General features: G+C 41.8%; 1 protein-coding gene across 3 annotated transcripts in view; it reads right to left on the reverse strand.

Annotated features, from left to right (window-relative positions):
* asxl2 (ASXL transcriptional regulator 2) overlaps positions 1-20,418 on the reverse strand; it is a 211,020-nt gene that overhangs the window by 144,210 nt on the left and 46,392 nt on the right. The window contains exon 1 of one of the 3 annotated variants that reach the window (XM_067984419.1): positions 18,112-18,559. The exons of the other annotated variants lie outside the window; for them this stretch is intronic. The gene's annotated coding sequence lies outside the window, so the exon portion shown is untranslated. Of the gene's footprint in view, positions 1-18,111; positions 18,560-20,418 lie in introns of those variants that run through there. 3 annotated transcript variants of the gene reach the window in all.

Below are 20,418 nucleotides of genomic sequence, written 5' to 3' on the forward strand. Positions count from 1 at the left end.
ATCCCTTTGAAGGCTCTTTGCATCCTCCTCACAGCCTACTTTCCCACCTAGCTTTGTATCATCAGCAAACTTGGATACATTACACTCGATCCCTTCATCTAAGTCATTAATTTAGATTGTAAATCGTGAGGCCCCAGCACCGATCCTTGCGGTACCCCACTGGTTCCAGCCTGCCAACCTGAGAATGACCCTTTATCCCTACTCTTTGTTTTCAGTCCATTAACCAATCCTCTATCCATGCTACTTTATTACCCCCAACCCCATGAGCCCTTATCTTGCGTAATATCCTTTCATGTGGCAACTTATCGAATGCCTGGTTCCCCTTTATCTACGCTGCTACATCCTCAAAAAACTAATAGATTTGTCAAACACAATTTCCCTTTCATAAAACCATGTTGACTCTGCCTAATCATATTATGATTTTTTAAGTGCCATGTTACCACTTCCTTAATAATGGATTCCAGCATTTTCCCGATGACTGATGTCAGGCTAATTGGCCTGTAGTTCCCGGTTTTCTCTCTCCCTCCTTTCTTGAATAACGGGGTTACATTTGCTACCTTCCAATCTACTGGGACCGTTCTAGAATCGAGGGAATTTTGGAAGATCCCCATAATCAATGCATCCACTATCTCTGCAGCCACTATCTTCTCAACTTCATTGCTCATCAGATGATGTATTCATGATGAATGACGTTAACATAACAGTACTAATAGAGACATGGGCTTGGATTTCCATTTTTACAGCTTTTTTATTTTTAACTCCTGGGGGCTGGGACTCCCGGGCCTTCTGCTTCGCACCACATGAGAGGAGGCGAGAAGGCCCGAAACAGCAGTAAATGCCTTTATTACACTGCCTGTGGGCTCAGAGGAGCAGGAGTGCTTCCCCCCCAGGCTCAATGATCCTACCTGCTGTGACCCTCCCCCACGATCTCCGACCACCACCCCCCCCCACCCCGTACCGATGGCCCCCGACATCCCCCACCGATGGCCAACCCGATAACTCCTGACCCCCCCTCCGATGACTCCCGAACCCTGACCCCATCTAAGACTTACCTGCTCGCATCTGCTTCCTGGCTCTTCTCCCGTTCGACTGATGGCCAGCCTGTCAATCAGGTTGGCCTGTCAGGCGGGAAACTGACAAAAAAAAATAAAGGACGTCCATACATCAAAATCCCACGGATGTCCGGGAAACCCGTACTTCCGGGTTTCCTGTCAGGAGCTCCCCCACTTCTCCCCCAACCCTCCCCACCCCACCCCACCCTCTTCCTGGCTCCGGGTTAAAATTTACCCCAAGTTGTTCTCACATAGACCATAAATAAGCCCAGCTGAACCCAGCACTAGTGGGCTGCAAAGACTGGGCGCAGGGGGTATCACATTTCTCATAATATTGACAATGTGGTTGCAACAATCCAGCTCCCTCCAATACCAGCACCAAAGGGAAGAACAGGTTAGATTGGTGGTTGAAGGAAAAGGGAATAAAAGGATGTAGGAACAGGGCGGGCAATTTGGATTGGGACTATTGCTCGTGTGGAAGATATACACCAAAATAGACTGCTTGGGCCGAACAGCCTGTTTCTGTGTTGTAATTCTGTGTGTCATTTGTGTGAGTCAGCCACAAATTGTTCAGAGCTGCAATGTGTATAATTTTAGGCGTCTACTGCATAATTACTAATGCTAAATCCAATATATTTTAGAACACATGTGCTGATGTGGGAAATCTGCTGCCATATCAAGTGGCCTTTTCATAATTTCAACAGTGAAATATCAGCTTACAAATCATAGAGACACAACAACAGTATGAACAGAAGTTGATCAAATTTACAGCCTCAGTCTAACATCTCATTTGAAGGACAGCTCTTCCCACAATGCAGCACTTCATCAGAGATTCAGATTATGCACTCAAATCCTGGTATGATATTCAAACCCCTACCTTCTGATCCAGAGCCAAAAGCACGACCAATCGATGCAAGCTGACACACAAGAAGATACCACAATTAAATACTAGTAGAAAAGTTAATAGGTTTGTAGAGTTTTGTCAATGGATGAGAAGCAAAATCCGAAAATGCAACCAAATCCTGTGGCATCGCACCAGTGAATCAACATCGAGACCTTCAACCTCGCCTATTTGTGAAATCTTCTCCAGCTACATGGTCCAGCTGTAACTGTTGTTCCTATCATTCTAGATTTCTATTTATTTCAACCTGCACCTCTGCTCAACCAGCAGAAGCCAATTCTTCAGCCATATCCGATGGAATTCTCTTGCTCCTTGCCTTTGAGAGCCAAATCAAAATTCTGTCGAATCAACCCTCCCCCAGACTCTTTGCTTAGCATCCACCTCCCCCCCACCCACCATCCGCAAAATATAGGGGTCTAAGATACTGGTGTCGATTTTAACCTGAAGCGCGTATCGGGTGGGTGCAGGTCGAGTGCAAAACGCACTTACCAGCCTAGGTTTCAGGCTCAGCGTATTTGAACTCTTTCACTTAAATACTGCTGGATAACTTTACACCTGGAATGTGTGGGAAGAGGCCGCAGATCAGCTGTCGGCAGAGGAAGATCAGATAGCCCTAAGCCTCCTGTCGGCTTGCAGGTAAGTGGCGGGGAGGGGGTTTCTAAAGGATCTTGCAAAGGAGAGTCCAGGGCAGGGGAGGCCGCAACTTTCCTCGTGGGGCATGGAGGAGTATTTCTGCCCCTCAAAAGGAAAGTTTCACGTTTACCTTGCAGGGCCTCTTTGTCCTTCCCACCAGCTGCTGAAACACTTCAGCCTGGTGGGAAAGCTGTGGCAGCTTAGGACCCTGATTAGCATTTATGTACGAGGCTCCTGCCCGAGTCTGGCAGGCGTTTCATCTGCCGCTAAAACTAGTGGTGTTAAAATTGGAGATTGGCAAGAATGGAGCAGGAAATGGAGCTGCTCCATTTTAACTGCCCGCCTCCTCTATATCTGCCCAGTAGAGAGAATTAACATTTCTCCCATTGTTCTGCATGTGGAGTCCTTTATAAACGTACGTATATTGTGCAGTTAAAATAGTGAAATCTCTATCAAAGGACTATTATCTGTGTACTCCAAGGAAAAGGAATTAAAACTCTGCCAATGACATCTTGTTTTGCTTTAAGTCCCATTCGCCCTTCACCCCGTCCTCGCGGACCAACATTGTTCCCTGTCCCCTACAATTCAAAATTTAAAATATTCACCCTTATCCACAAATTCTTCTACGGCCTCACCCCACCTTTCCTCTGCAACCTTCTCCAACTTTACGTCCCCTCCCATGCTCTTCTGCCCTCTAACTCTGAAATTCTGTGAATTCTCTGCTCGCTGCACTCCATTATTGGCGGCACAGCCTTCAGCTGTCTCAGCCCTACTTTCTGCAACTTCATCCATAAATCCCTCTGCCTCTCTATTTCTCCCTCCATCTTTAAAAGCCTCTTGTAAACCTATATTTTTGACCAAGCCTTTGTTCACCTCTCAACTCCCCTATGACGGCTTGGGGTCCATTCCTCTCTGCATCTGTGAAGCCCCCTTGGGATGTGCTTCTACGCAAAAGGTGCTACATAAAATATGGTTCTGACAAAAGGTCAATGACCTGAAATGTTAACCCTACCTTCCTCTCTCCACAAATGCCCCCTGACCTGCTGAGTGTTTCCAGCATTTTCTGTATTAATTCAGATTTCCAGCATCTGCAGTATTTTGCTTTTTGTTACATAAAATATGTTATTCTTAAATATGTTAAGAGTAGAATGATAATACCAGTGGTTTTTGCCAGATTGTATTAAAAGGGGACAGAAAACCATCTGTGTTACAGCTGCTTTAAAAAAAAAGGGATTCATCAGCCTACTTTTCTAGTACTTTGTGAATATACATGCCTCTGCTATCACAAACCACATGTTTATTTGGTATTAATGAGTGGTCTTTGCAAAGGGTCACAGCTTCACCAATCCCATCAGTCCCTGTAAACTCAGTTGAGTCCCTATAGTGAAGTAGGGATTCACCGTATGATTGACAAGGTTTACAAAGAGAAAGGAGAAAAAGTTACATTATTTACACAAACCCAGACAAAAAAAAGAAGATCCAGAGGGAACAGCAATTGTTTAGAACATCTTTTGTGTCTCAAGAAGTCTTGGTTTGACCAGTGTTGATGTCAAGTCATTCTTCTTATGGGATTTGGCTACTGTTTACTTAATGCACTATTAACATACCATATTACACCAGCAGAAACACCTTACAGACTGAGGGCCTGTGGAGAGCTGTGAGCTAAAAAAGCTGACGAGAGTAAAATAACATTCTTATTGGACTCCCCACGTTCAGGCTATCTCTCAAACATATACACAACGTCATCACAAACATGCATTGCAACTTTTAGAATCACTACTTTAACAATTTCACTTCGACTCTCGCAGTCCACTCAATGAGCACAGCTCTCTCTCCCCCGAAATAGGCCAAACTAGTACTACACATGCTGGAACAATTACTGAAATCTCTACAGTACTTACATTTTAATTGGCTTTTTCAAAACAAAAAAAAAGTTATTTGTCTTGGCTTTGAGGGTATGCTTACCAGAAAATGATTTCTTCATAAATGAAAACCAAATGCTCCACGGTATAAAATAAAACATTTTTGATGTGTAGTCATTACTGCCTAACATATTTTAGAGTGGTTTCCATAATTACAACTACCTGCTGTCAAAGCGACAGGGACATTTGTTAATCAGTGAGAAAATCTGTTTAACTATGTTGTCCTTGTAACTGATATTACAGAAACATCCGACTAAGGGATTGTCATGATAGTAGGGAATAACCAATATTATTTTAATGCTCTTTTAATTACTGCTTCAGTCGAAGAATCTTGACTCCAGTCTTGAGTGTCGACAAGAATTGTGTAACATTTGCTTCATCCAAACAATCCTCAAATACATAAACACATAATAATGTTTTTGGATAATATTTCTTGGCATCTCACCCTTCAGAATGTGGGCAATATGAAATTCAAAACAGCGACTGGGTTTTGCTTGACTTTCCAGCTCTGCAAATAGTCAAAGAATCTTTAAAATAAAGAAAGAAATATTACAAAGTATATTTTCATGGAGGCTGTATGTCACAGGCCTTTTCTGCCAATTTTAGCCACATTTGTAGGTCAATGTGCAATACTAACAGTACATCCGGCCAAACACTTTCTCCTTATTAAAGGGAACCTCCAGATCTCAAAGCAACTTACAGGTAATAACAAGCAACTCCACCACTATCAACTTCCCAGCACCAATTCTAGTATAATTTTATCTGAGCAGTAAAATAATTTAACAGTACTTACCTAGTAGCAGCCAGCTTTGGAGAAATCATTATCTGCTAGATAATGTCACAATACTTGTACAGCTGGCTGAAATACATGGAAATACATGGAAAACTAAAAATGTCAACACAAGAAGCTTTCTTAAAAAAAATACGAGCCTTAACTGTTACAGGCGGGGACAGTTGTTAAATAGAAGAAAAGTTCTATTGACAGAAAGCATCCAAATTTAAAAGAAAATATCTAACTCTAATTGCCCCCTTTATATTACAGAACTGTTCCAAATTGAAGCAGTTTCATAACATGTAGAAACGAAAATACTGCAGATGCTGGAAATCTGAAACAAAAACAGAAAATGCTGAAAATACACAGCCAGTCAGTCAGTTTTTGTGGAAAGAAGCCACATGTTAACGCCTTGGGTATGAATCCTTCATCAAAACTGAAAAATGGGAGGGAGACAGGGATATTAGTACAATCATAAATAGGGGTAGAAGAAAATGAACATATAAATAAAAGACAAACCCAGAGAGGAATCATGAGTTGTTTGATAGAACAGATCTCAGTCAAGTAATAGACAGAAGCACCAAGACATTAAAGAGACAAATACGACTTCAGCATCCAAAACAGGTGCAAAATGTGCGGTGCAATAGTTCTGTGCGCCAGCTCGAGCCAAATTTGGCTTTGGGCCTCGTTCAAATGCCACTGGCATGCTGCGGGTGCCAAATGGGTCTCCACTGCAACTTGCCGTTTGGGATTGACAGGAAATCAGCAGGCTCACAGGTCTGGTAGTGTAGGCCATTCTGGCCCGGAGTGGGGGGGTGGTGGGGGACCTGGAATGTGCTGGCAATGGGCCAGAGTTTTTTTGCCAGCCCAAAAATAAAAATTCTAAATTTCCTAGGCTTTCTTTTTTTTGAGAGGCCTCCAGCGGTGCCTTTAAGGACCGTTGGTTAGCCTGCTGAATGCCTGGTATAACTGCCCATTTGAATCTGAGGGGAGATTTCCACCCCCCCACCCAGCATGGGCGAGAGAGGGGCGGTGGGGGGGGGGTTTAAATTCTTAAAAATGGGAAATTTGAGCCAAACAATTGCGAATGCACCTACTTCCGGTTTAACCGGGGCAGGTTGGGGAGGCGGTTGAGTTACCCTGCTCTCGAGAAGCGGGTCAGTGATTATAATATGTTAATAAAGCTGCGTGCCTCAGATCTTAGCAGCCTTTGGATTTAACGGCTGCGAGCCGGGTTTCCCAGGGCTCAGGAAACCTGGCAGCTAACGGCAGATGAAAACTGCCGGATCCAGCTGGTAAATGCACTGCTTGTCAGCCAGGAGGAGCAGGAGTGCTCCCCCCCGCCCCCCAAGTTAACCTCCAATCTCTCACTCCCGGTGATCTCCAAGCCGACCCCCTCTCCGCAATCGGCCGACCGCAATCTCTTCATGCCCGCCCCCCCGGTGATCTCTCCCTCCCTCCCTCCTTTCTGGTCACCGGCTGCAGCTTTCTAATGCAGGCCTTCCTGTCCAACAGCCAGCCAGCCTCTCAATCTGACTGGCTGCCAGGCGGGAAACGGAGAAAAAGAAAATTCGGCAGGATCTCCACATTTCCCGTTTGCTGACAGTCACCCCCGTTCCCTCCCTGTCTTCCTGTAAATATTGGGGCCTGAGCTTTGCAGTGGTGCTCCGACAATTGTTGTGGGCCCCCAATTAGCATATTTAAGCGGCCTTTCACCTGTTTCTGGTGACTGGGCTGCTTGCCCATTTACAAGCCCAAGAATGTCGCATCAAGCAGGCCCTGGATATCAAAAGGTGCGTCCGAGGTGCCCCTCCCCAATTTTCAATTGCTGACCACCTGTTTTTCAAGCACAAAATGGATGGCAATGAGTTGAATTTCTCCCCCACAAGCTGAGTTCACATCGGACCCCCAAGTTTTTCATCTCTCCCATTTTTTTACATTTCCCCAGGCCTCCCAATTCCGTAGCTCTTTACACACCCTTCATATCTCTTTAATGCCTTGGTGTTTCTGTTCATTCTTTCGCTGAGATGATCTGTTATATCATTCCACTCATCGTTCATCTATGGGCATGTCTGTCCTTTTTGTATACCTATTTTCCCCTCCCCTTTTCTGATTGTATTAATTTGTCTGTCTGTCTCTTATTTTTCAAATTTGAAGGGTCTTGGACTCAACACATTAAACTCATTCTCTCCACAGATACTGACCAACCTGCTGTGTTTTTCTAGTGCTTATTGCTTTTGTTTCAGTTTTGTAACATGCTAGGCTATTGGCACTGTGGAACCCATACCTATTACACTGTGGGGCAGATTCCACAGCACTAGTGGCATCAAAGACGCAAATCACAACTTATTTTCTGATAGCTGGCCAAGGTCTGTACGAGCGGGCAATGAGAAAACTGCATCGCTGACTTGTTTGAGCGTGCTGAATGCTCAGTCCGGTTGTGACAAGAAAAACAACAGCAGTTATTACATATACCCCATGTGCATTACAGAGTTGTTATCGGCAACAACACCCTAGCATAAACAAAAGAGGGCGAAGGTTTTCACTAAATATCCAGGTAGCAAGCAACAAGTAATGCATCAGCATCTGATGATAAATGCTTGCTGAGGATCTCTACAAAGCTGTTACAGGCTTGGAGCAGGAAGAGTAAGTGGAAAACAACATCCACTTTTGACATTTGTGTTAGTTTATCTGCAGGAAACATTGAATTCCCCTGCATCAGGACCTCGATAATGGAACAGTTTGAAATATAAAATAAAAATAAGCAGCAGAGCCATGAGGTTTCCTTCAGCAGCGAACACAATTTACAAAATTAACATAAAATATCAAAACTTCTGCAACACACTAGTTGTATAGGACAACTAACGGATAGGCAGGATTACTGAATTAAATAATGAATTGCACTTGTAGTCCTCAGTACTAGAAAGCGAGGGAATACTGAATGCAACAAAATCCCCAAAACTGGTACTCTGCCCAAATTTCCATTTGGTACAAGTGGTGCAACAACATACTCCAAAAATTCTTGACTTGTGCACGGATTTAGATAGTTCACTCTTTTCAACCTTGGTGATGCCCTGCACTATTAGCCTTGAACCTTGTCCTTGGCATCTTGATGAAAACAAACTTCAAAAAAATTCTGTTTGAAACACTCCTTTAATTGTTAGCCCATTGTATAAACTACGAGTACAAAAGCAAGAAAATTAGCTTCCAGGTGCAGATTAGGATACACTGTACAATACTGAGTGCTTCAGAACTCAAATAAAAAATAAGTCAACTACAGTAAAATAATTTGGTCCATTGCACTGGGGGCAGAAATTGCAGCACAATGCTGCTAGAGCCCCTTTCAAATAATCAAGTTGCAATGGGAAAGTGGGCAACATCCATGGAGAGTTCAACAATTTAATTATCCCATCTTTGCTTTCTCTGAATGTAAAGGACTGTTATTTAAGACTGGTAAATTAGCACGGTAATAAAAATTTAATTACTTATGTTCAAAGTTATACTGACCTAAGCTTCTTGTGTCTATTTGAACACAATGTTCTATTTTAGGGCTGGTCAATCACAGACAGAGAGAGAGCTGTAATGATTTGCTTATGTTCTGCCTACTGAACAACTGTTCAGAAGACCAACAGCAACAACAATGGGGTTGATCAAAACAAATGAGCGCGATCTGGGACACTGCACTGGAATACAACTTGCAGGACTGACACATACGTTGTACCATAATCACTACAACTGGGCACAACAATCCCAGGCTACAGGAGGGGGTGAAAACGGCTAGATTCTCAAATTAAACATTATGTTCCATCCTCACTTACAGTCAAAGTAATAACTCTTAAAATTATGACAAATCAGAGGCTATAAAGGGAGTATAAAGTGAAATATTCAAGCTTCTGCATTAGAGCTTCCCTTCTGCAATAGAGCTTCAGACCACGGAACAATGGGATGGAAAAATGGGTTCAAACGATAATGGAAATACAGTCTGGTCCCAAACATAACTGTCGTTTTGATAAGTTTCTGTCATAAAATCGATGGACTGGCGATTTTGTGGGTAGATTCTGAGACGGGGGTCATTTCTGCTGGGTTTCCATCCTGTAATGGCTACTTGTAGTTCCCAACACACTCAGACCTTCCATGTGCTCACCGAAACTCCTGGAGCTCATTACCATATATTAAAACCAGCAGCAACAGTACTGGAGTCCCCAAATCTTGTGGCTTGTGTTCTAAGTCCCATGACTCCAAAGCCGTGGGCAGCTTTATCCTCAATCTCCGCTGGAAAGGTGGCACATCCTCACCCACTCCCACGTGGAACAGCCAGTGCCATCACTGACACTACATAATCTTGCCCGGTGAAAGTATCTGAGCTGGTGTGCGGAAGTGAGAATGCGAGTGAAACAGAGGGTGAAATCAAGGGGTTGTGGCAGAGGAACTCTTGGGACTTTTGTGAGGCCTTATCCTCAACCACCTTTCCCTCCATATCATTGACGACACTGTCATCACCATAGGATGAGTTTTCTTGTCTCCTGCTCCTCTTCCGTTGTAATCCTCCAACCCCCCCACTGCTATGGTGGATCTGCAGGAAAGGAGGTCATAAGCGAAGGATGGATGAGAATAATCCCCTTGGGATTAAGGAGACAGAGAAGGGTGTGAAAACCTCTGGCTCTCTACTGCTTCACAGGGATGCTGTGACAACTGCGTAGGTGTAGACCCACCATCCTGCTGCACACACTGTACCACCAATCCTGTCATCTCTCACAGGTGGAGCAGTGTCTCACCAGCGATTCTATGGCCTAGTACTCATAGGGGGTCAACTCTATGATGTCCAGAATGCCCCCTCCAGTACTCTGCCTTTTGGAGGCTTGTGCGCAAGTTTCTCTAATTTTGAAGGCCCTCCCCCCCACCATACAGGAGTTGCCCTACTGAACATTTAATGGATATTTAAATGAGCTGATCCCACAATCGACAGCAGTGTCGATTAGGATTTAAAATATACTTTGATCCACAAGGCAAACCACCATCTGAATTTCCATCATTCTGCTAAACATGCTTACTGAATTTGCATAATATGATCAGACTGTTATATGAACTGTTACTAACCTGCCTTGAAGGGTCCCCACCTCAATGGGCTGTTTTTGGATGAGTTCCAGTTGTCAAGCCTGCTCCACTAGTGGTTAGCACTGCAGCAGAAGCTATGACTTTAAAAAATTTTAATTTTAGCTTTATTAAAAAAATTGCATATCAGTATATCTGATAGCATTATCACATCGACAATCACACTCTTCTACTGGTCACTAACGAAGAGTTGCCTTGCAAACTTTTTTTTTCAGAACACAAATTATTTTGAAAAATATTGTAAATAATATATTCTACTCTTGTTTTTGATCTAAAAATAACATGCCCCAGAGATAGGAAGAGTGGTTTTTTTTTAAAGATGTGAGGATTCAACGGAACCAGGATGGAGACAACCAGAAAGGCAAGGGAAAACCAGATTCTTACTTCAAGGCAGACCAATAAAGGAGGACGAGGGAACATGGAAGTTCGTGATAAGTAAATTTGGAACAAATGTCAGGAAAAATTTCTTTACTCAGAAATAATCTGCCAAGCAAGATAATAGAGGCAAAAAAGATTCTGGTTATTCAAAATGCACTTAAATGTCACAAGAAGGCCAGTGGAGTTATGAGCTTTAATGGGTCAAATAGCCTTTTCTTATGTTCCTATCTTTGCTGTGCTTTGCTGAAATCATGGAAAAATAATCCCAGAAAGGATATCTAATGAATGTCACACTTTCACTCCACAAACGAGGCTGTGCTGTAAATAACATTCATTATGATATTGCACAATGAGGTTGCACAACAAACTGCTGAGAGAAAAAGCAGATGTTTAAAAAAAGTTGACTTCAATTCTGCTCTAAATGTAGATAATCAGTTTTGTTGATAAATATTAATACTAATATATTAATTGGTCTCCCACTCCAAAGAAAACTGATGAGTATTTTCTGACAATAAGATAAAACATTCTACTGGGCATTGGATACAAGAAATACAACTTTGTACTAAAGATATCAACAAGCACACAACCACCTGATTATACAAGGATTTTTACTCTGAATTTCTGTGTTACGGGCATAGGTTCAGCATGAAAACTATATTATGGAGCCTCAAATCAGACTTGGGTTCTACTCCACTGACATCCACCCAAGATGTTCATTCATTCCACAGTAGAGAATCACCATATCATCTGGTCCATCAGCTACAGCTAGCATAACACTACAGTCCTGCACACATTGTGATGCATATTGAAATTGCCCTATATCCATCTGCCTGCTGACACACATCCAACTTGTTGAGCTGGTAGTCACATCATTCTGTCGATAGGACAGGTACAAACAGGTTACAGTCGCTGCATACAATGGGCGTTTCAATTTCCTCTGAAACTTAGAGCACTACCAACCTTGCAGACTCACATTCACAATACATAATGTAGCACACACCTGTCTGCACATGTACAGTGGCACTATCAGCATCAGAGGAAGCCAGAGCACCCTTTACAGTGGTAATTGTAACTTGGCCAGCATGTATCTCACTCAGGTTATTGTAGCAGCAACAGTTACAGCAATAGGTAAGCAAGAAACTCTCAAAAAAAACTCTGTCCATCCTGCAAATACTGTAAGAGGTGGGCATGGATATTGTTCAAAAAAGTAGGCAGAATGTCAGGTGAAAAAAAATACACAATCATTCAAATTGTCACTCAAACCTAAAATGAAATACCTCGATTTTAAAATTCTCTTCCTTGTTTTCAAATAACTCCATGTCCTCACCCCTCCCAATTTCTGTCACCTCCACCAGCCCTACAACCCTTTGAGATCTCTGTGCTCCCCCAATTCTGGCCTCTTGTGTATCCCCGATTTTCATTGCCCCATCAATGGCGGCCGTGCCTTCAGCTGCCTAGGCCCTAAACTCTGAAAACCCTACCGAAACCTCTGTGTCTCTACATCGCTCCCCTCCTTTAAGACACTCCTTAAAACCTACCTCTTTGACCAAGCTTATAGTCACTTGTCCGAATATCTCTTATGTGGCTCGGTGTCAAATTTAGTTTGATAACGCTCCTATGAAGCACCTTGGGACGTTTTACTACGTTAGAGACACTATATAAATGCAAGTTGTTGCTGTTTGTAGAAGTATGAATCCGCTTTTGCATTACAATTTTTTCCCCCAATGTTCTACCCTCCTGCTGACTTGTGCTGGAACAGAAAGCAATTCTGTGATCCAGTGCTCCTAGTGGGGAGCTGCAATCACGGAGAGCATTTTCGGAAATCACAGGCAAACAGCCTATCATTTTCCATCCTTTAAAATGAATGGACAGAAAATCACAAGCTGTGCACCTATGATTTCCTAAGATGTGCTTCCCGGGCATGCCACTCCCCACCAGGAGCACTGGATTGCAGAATTATAGCAACTGTTCCATGGGTATCTTGAATGATCTGGTACCTCACTCAAGTGGCCATGCTTCCTGTAAGAGACTGCAGTTGCCTGGACTGTTTGATTATGGAAGGTATCAGAGCAGAACCCAATCCTGTTCTCAACTGACAATCACAAACATGCATTTTCCAAAAGAAGTCACTGGTTATAGATCAGGAGCGGGAACCCTGGATGATTTTTCATCTCCCTAGCACGGGGCACTACGACCAAGTGGAGTGCCCCAATTTTTACTCTTTCCACTCCAAAGAGAAAGCTGATTAATACGTTCTGAAAAAATATTTCAATGGACAGGGGATATGAAGAAATCAGCACAGACTCAGAATCAACTCCGTGGCTTTCTGGTCTGTATTGATCAGTACTGCACTGCGTAGTGACTTTGCTCACTCATCGGGGAAACAGCATTATTTACTTGACACAAACTAAGTGTGGCTTAGTCATTCTGTGCTGTATTCAAGGAGGCCATTTGGCCCATCATGTCCGTGTCGGATATTTGCATTTTGGGAAAGTACAAATTTAGTACAATAATGTGAACAAACAATCCTAGCTTTAAAAAAATTCAGTACTGCTTCAATGTTTTGTCTGTGAATGTGCACTCGTATAATTTCCAGTTCACCTAATAAAATGAATTGAAAGAGGCCAAAGGAGAGAAAGTCCATTTTACAAAAACCCAATTTAAAAACGTTTAAATTTAATAAGATAATTTTTCAGTATGGAAAGAATGCCACAAAGTCCAAAAGCCTGGTTCTTGGCATGCCTGTTTTCAACAAGAGGCTTGGGGATGTTAACATCAAGTACTCTCCACAGACAGATGGCTGTCTGCACATATTGTAACTCAACTAACTAAGCAAATGGAGTTTCCTTAGACAAATGGTGTCCAGATCATAACACATCCCAAGCCTTAGCATTACTTTTTTCTACCTGCCAATCTCTAGTTTGGATTTTTAATTGCCAAACCAAAATCTCAACAAAAGAGGATCAATTCTAATCGTAATACCAAATAGAACCATCTGGTAATACTCACAATAAGTATAGATATTAGGCTATGAGCTATCTTAAAACAGCAAATGACAGTCTTGTATATTCAGGTAATAATGAAAATACACATCTATCAAGGGTTTTAACATGCCAGTCACTGTTTTGTGCAAGTTACAAGGTTGAAAGCCAAGATAGAAATATAAATGTCCCGTGTTCAATGTTACAATTTAACTTGGTGCAGTACGGTGGAGTTTAAATTACATAAACTGACTTTGAATATTGACTGTTAGCCGCACCAGCTCCCATCAAAATATTTACACAGCAGTGCGTGTAAAATCAAATTTAAAAACAAAACTGAACATAATGGTCTCAATCAGAATAAGGCTTTACAGCAACATGATAATCCATCACTCTGCTGACATGTACAGTACATACAGCACAGAATAGAATAGTTACAGCACAGAATAGAATAGTTACACCATAGAAGGCGGCAATTCGGCCCATCGAGCCCATGTCAGCTCTTTGTAAGAGCAATCCAATTAGTCCCATTCCCCCGCCTCTTTCCCCGTTGCCCTGCAAATTTTTTCCCTTCAAGTATTTATCCAATTCCTTTTTGAAAACCACGATTGAATCTGTTTCCACCACCCTTTCAGTCCATGCATTCCAGATCATAACTACTCGCTGCGTAAGAACGTTTTTCCTCATGTCGCCATTGTTCTTTCGCCAATCACCTTAAATCTGCATCTTCTGGTTCTTGACCCTTCCACCAATGGGAACAGTTTCTCTTTATTTACTTTATCTGAACCCTTCATAATTTTGAACATTTCTATCAAATCACCTCTTGACCTTCTCTGCTCTGAGGGAGAACAACACCAGCTTCTCCAGTCTATCCATGTAACTGAAGTCCCTCATCCCTGGAACCATTCTAGTAATTCTTTTCTGCACCCTCTCTCAGGCCTGAACATCCTTCCTAAAGTGCAGTGCTCAGAATTGGACCCAATACTCCAGTTGTAGCCGAACCAGTGTTCTATAAAGGTTCAACATAACTTCCTTGCTTTTGTACTCTTATGCCTCTATTTATAAAGCCCAGGATCCCGTATGCTTTTTTAACCGTTTTCTCAACCTGCCCTGCCACCTTCAAAGATTTGTGCACATATACCCCCAGGTCTCTCTGTTCCTGCATCCCCTTTAGAATTGTACCAATTAGTTTACATTGCCTCTCCTCATTCTTCCTGCCAAAATGTGTCACATCGCACTTCTCTGCATTAAATTTCATTTGCCATATGTCCGCCCATTCCACCAGCCTGTCTATGTCCTCTTGAAGTCTACTACTATCTTCCTCACTGTTAACTACACTTCCAAGTTTTGTGACAGCTGCAAATACAAACCAAAAAGGAGCAGAAAAAAAAAGTTTTGCCATTTGAATAAACCTTCAAAATAAGCATGCAAAATGCAAATTATAATTGAGTCCACCACACTAGTGAAGAATTAAGTCAGCAAATGTTTACTTGTTGACAGGAAAAGATCTCAAGATCCAGTCCTCACAAAAGGGACTGAATCACATTTTAAGTTTAAATCGTCACTACAAACTGGCCCACTACTGGGGACATATAAGGGCATCCCAGGAGTCTGTGGAGATTCACTTGAAACGTATCTGCTTAATAGATTAGTGCATCCAACCAGAAGGGACAGAACTTCAAGACATAATGAAATGATAATGCTAAAGATTGTGAAAAAAACTGGTTCCCACCAGATTTTAAGTGGTTCACTGACAATTAGTGGTCTACAGAAATACTTAGTCACAGGAGCTGCACATAATACTTGTATTTATTAAGTTCCTTAATCATGCAAAACATCAACACTACTTTCAAGTGCAGGGATGTCATGTAGGCAGACAAGGCAGCCATTCTGAACCCACAAACAGCAATGAGGAGAATGACTAGTTAATGTGTTTTACACGCAGCCGTCAGCAGGGACAAGAAGAATGAAAGTATTCTCTGGAGAAGTAAACTAAAACATTACAACTGTAGAGTAATAGAGTGAGTCACAGATCAAACACAGCAAAATAACTTCAGGCTTATTTCTGTTTGCATCTTTTGATCACGGTCAGGTTCAGTTTGTGTTGAACTGAATATAACTACTCCTGCCAGAAACTGCTAGTAACTCAAAGTGCTTCTTAGAGCATTGCAGTTCTTCCCAGAAGTATTATTTAGCATTTCCTACCTGCTTCAGGAAGCAATTCCTAGGTGCTTTTTAAAATTAAACTGTTTCTAATTCTTTCATTTGTTGGCTGCATCATTTAGATATGATGAAACTTCAACACTACTATACATACAGACCTGGAAGGAGAGAGGTTTGACACTGGTCTGTGCTGAGTTAGCTGATCTCACCTGAGGTGACAACTGGATGCCATAATTGGGGTCAGTGGCCCTGGGTTACGAAGGAGAAAACCAACCAGGATTCTCACTCCTGATCGCCAATTGGAACTGTGCATGCATAAATGTCAGATGAAGACAAGTTTGGGCTTGGCTGTGATATTCCCCGTCCATTTCATAGTTTAATAGCCTGCTGATACTGTTAAGACTCACACACAAATGATGGCCACTTGGGCAGGGTACTGGTTGGTGACCAGCACCTGTGGAACTGAATCCCAGCAAAGAGAGGAAGGCAATGGAGAAAATTAGCAAGGAAAAAAAAACCCAAAACACTACAGTTTTCCCATATTTTAAAAAACATTCATAAATGTTTGACATATAATAATCTAAAAAAAATCATCCAAGTTGGCCAGGGCTAGCACAGTGCTACAATAAGCTACACCAGTAACTTCAAGGTTTTTACTTCTTTACACTTAAACGTTATGATTCCATTTTTAACTAAAAAGCACTTCAATTTATTTAAGCTACAGTAATAGAGTCAGATTCTGCACCAATACACACCAAGTACTTTACTGATTAGTCTACTTTGATATAATGCCATTATTATATTCTAATATGGCAATTTACTGAGATTAAATAAGATTATGAACTGTCATATAACATTCTGTATTGTATTGATTGATTCTTTCCAAACCTGATATTAATGCTAAAATAAAAACAAAAAAAAGTTAACTCTTAATATCACCTCCGATGGCAGCTTTCAAAATTTAAGAGTCACAAAATCAATGTCTGTGGATCACTAATGGTGGTTATCAGTAAATAGTCTTCGAAAACTCCTTAACACCCAGCACGATTACACAATCAACATGTCACTGCATGACTTCACATGCAGTGACACTGTGGGGAAAATGGTACCTAGCTGTTCAGGCTGTTTTCCCTCAACCTCCATGACAGAGCTTCCTCTTCATCATTACAATCACAGTATATCTTAACACAGTAATTTGTTATTAAACTAATAAAATAAATAAATCCATTTTCAGCTTTGTTTTGGTCCTGACTCAAGTTTTGAATGGTTGTGAAATACCAGGATATTAACAAATTGAATAGCAAAGTTTACAAAGGGATAATCCTAATGGGGGCATATAAATTAACTACGAAAAGAGATACAAAAATGCTACCGTAGTGAAAAGGGTTCGATTTAATTGGCTGCATCTTCAGCGAAAGCACTCTGCAATGGCCACTAATTGTACTACCGGGCATAATGCAACAGTGTACACTGTTATTTGGGATGTAAATAGGACAAAATGTGCAATCTAAGGAACACGGTATTTATTTAGGAACAAAAAATGATTGTTTACATGAATGAATACAATTAGTCCCAATACATTTTATTGAAGGGAAAGGCAAATAAATCACACAGGAGGTCCAAAGTAACTTCTGAATCTGAATTGAACCAATTTAAATTTCAGAGTTTACCCAGTTTTAGATCTATTTGGCCTGTGGACGTACCTCTATCTGTTCTGTGGAGTACAAACACAGCTAAACTGGTTATTCCTTGGATTGCGACAAAGTCCAATGTTTTCTTAGGAGATAAGATCAGAATTTGAATTAAGATTCAGATTCCAGGGCGACTATTATGTTTAACCCTAATAAGAACATTATTTGGTAATAGGAATTGTGCACTGTATCCTGCATCCTACCTTTAAATATGGTTTAATGGTTCTTACATAAAGTACCCTTTAAAATCACATATAAATGTTACAGCCCACAATGAAAACTACTTTGTAGACACCTGACAGGCCTCCATTTTATAGTAAAGGCCAAGTAAAATGGAAAATTCTGAACTCGCATCATTACTACCCCTATCACCATTAAATTTATTCTGCTAGAGAGAGAGAGAGAGAGAGATATACTGTGGCAGTCCACAAAAGGTTAAATTGAATTGATTACACTATTAAATTATAGAGTGTGATGTATCAATCCTTTAAACTTTATTTACCAACCTGTGGGAAAGTACTGTTGGCAATACCAAACTTTCCAAATTTGTAGCATTACACCAGCAGAACACTGCGTCCTCGAAGCCCTTTTGTATTTCCAAGGGTTTTAGTGTTGCTGCTGGCAGCTTTCCAGGCGCCTGTTGTTTTTCTAGGCTTTTTTTGAATCTCCGGGAAAAAAACCCACTAAAAGCAAAACCTAATGTCCTTCAAAGATCTCATCTTCCTCATGACTGGGTGACTGATTGAGAAACAAGACGATTTAGGCTGCATTGTTTGAGGAAAAGATCATACAGCGCGTCCTCCAAATCCAGCTTCCATCTGTTGAGTAGTCACTAAAACAAACTTCTGTCTCAAATTACGGATACAAGTTATTGAGGCAGCCTCAATACTGCAGCACGGCAAGCTATCCGCCACAAACTTTGAAATACTTCAACTTTAAAAGGCTGCATTTGAAAAGAATTTTGCAGCTGCTGTTTGGGGAAATTGCAATTCAACTTGCGTGTGGTTCAAGTATTTTTTTCCAGATGTTTAACCCACTGTTGTTCAGTGGAGCAGAACAAGCTCCGAACGTGGTAAACAACCCCATATATGTAAATGTTGACTTGTTTTGACAATATGTTGTTCTTATTAAAGGGACAGTATCTGGTTGTTAAGCGATTGTGCAAGCCTCACTTAGACTTCAACATAATTTCTGGTTGATTTTCAAAGCGAAGTATACAAGTGCTCATGACCTGGTGGTCGAATGTGCTAGTTGTACAGACATGCCACACCATGGTATGGTAGGACATGGGCATCTCCTTTCAATTCCCCATATTCTAGATTGTGAATATTAAGTCAATCAGAGACCAGGAACTTCCCAGAGAGGAGGAAAATAATTTTTTAAAAATCAAATAATTGAATCGCCTAGTAGCCAGCTACTGAAGTACTGCTAGACACGTGGGAAGACATAATTTGTCTAGCTCATCCCTGTCAGAATGGTATTTAAAAACATTAATATTTACGGCGGTGATTCAAGATCTGGAACGAGGCTCACGCTAAAAGCAGGCAGGGTCCGACTTAAGATTCAAAAGTTGCAGCTCGATTATGTCGTTGGCGCCATGATGTAATTTTAAGGTTCACGTGGGGAAGTCCCACACTGTCTGCTGCCTGGCAACAGCAACACGGTGGGAGGAGCCGACTGGCCAGAAGAGTCCCAGGTAAGATTTAAAACTTTGCCTGTCTTTGAACTCCTTATGGGCCAGGAGGAGCAGGCACGCTCCTTCTACACTCTTTAAGGAGCCCTTGGGCCCCCCCCCTCCCCCTGACCCCAGCCCCAGAATCCCCCAGTTCCTCAGAGAATCTCCATCCTTGGCATCCCCATGATCTTTGGTTAAGAGGAAACCCCGGCATTCCCCTCCTACCATGAAGCCAGGGAATCCTGTCCATCCGCTGACTGCTAGGGACCATTCCCACCGGTCCTGTCGTCAGATTCCCACTCCCGCCCCCTGGCTAGATAGTCAATCTGGCCATGTGTCAGGTGGGACGCAGGAAAAATATTTATTCAAATAAGGCTCTGCCGTTAAGACCCTACAGGGTTCGTCGCCTGCTACCGGGCACCCCCGCAGCCTTCCCGCTCCCCTGTGAAAAACAAGGCTAATGAGTCAGCAAATTCCAGAGAAAAGGGAAGATCACGTGAAAAAAAAGTCCAATTATCATTTTTATAGTAAAACATAATCCCTTTTTAATTTTTCTGGATAATCATGCATAATTTTCAAAATCTAGCATTTGTTCCTATCAGTATTCAACTGAGCAAAGTTTTGTCAGAAAGTTCACTTACCTTATGCTAGTTTCCGAATATAGAATGGTACCCCATGTCGTTTCTGTTGGTGAGACAAGAATACGCTGCCGGGAACAAACAATCTCACAACTGTTCCCATTTGACGACCACTGAGAAGCTGCAGCACTGCTCGTACTGCCATTCTGAGCTACAGACATTTGTTTGTAGGCATGTGACAGTGGAGGGGAAGTGATAAAAGGTTTAAAAATGAAATGAGCAAATCTAAAGTTAATCATTGATGGAAGAGTCTTGGAATTGCACGTAAATAAGAAATTATAGAACTGGCAGCTTTTCCACTTCATTACGTCTTGCTGCAGCCAAATATTTCCTGGTCAAAGTCGGCCTGAGATTCAGAGATACAGAACTCACAAGACCCAGAAAAGTTCCACAGGGAAAATGTCAATACTGTATCAAAAATGTAAATGTAGTCGTTAAAAATAATTTGATACAACAGACATAGTGAGATTACTGGATAGCCATATCTGCAGAAGGTAGGA

This window comes from Heptranchias perlo, chromosome 5 (assembly GCF_035084215.1).
Source record: "Heptranchias perlo isolate sHepPer1 chromosome 5, sHepPer1.hap1, whole genome shotgun sequence".
NCBI lineage: Eukaryota > Metazoa > Chordata > Chondrichthyes > Hexanchiformes > Hexanchidae > Heptranchias > Heptranchias perlo.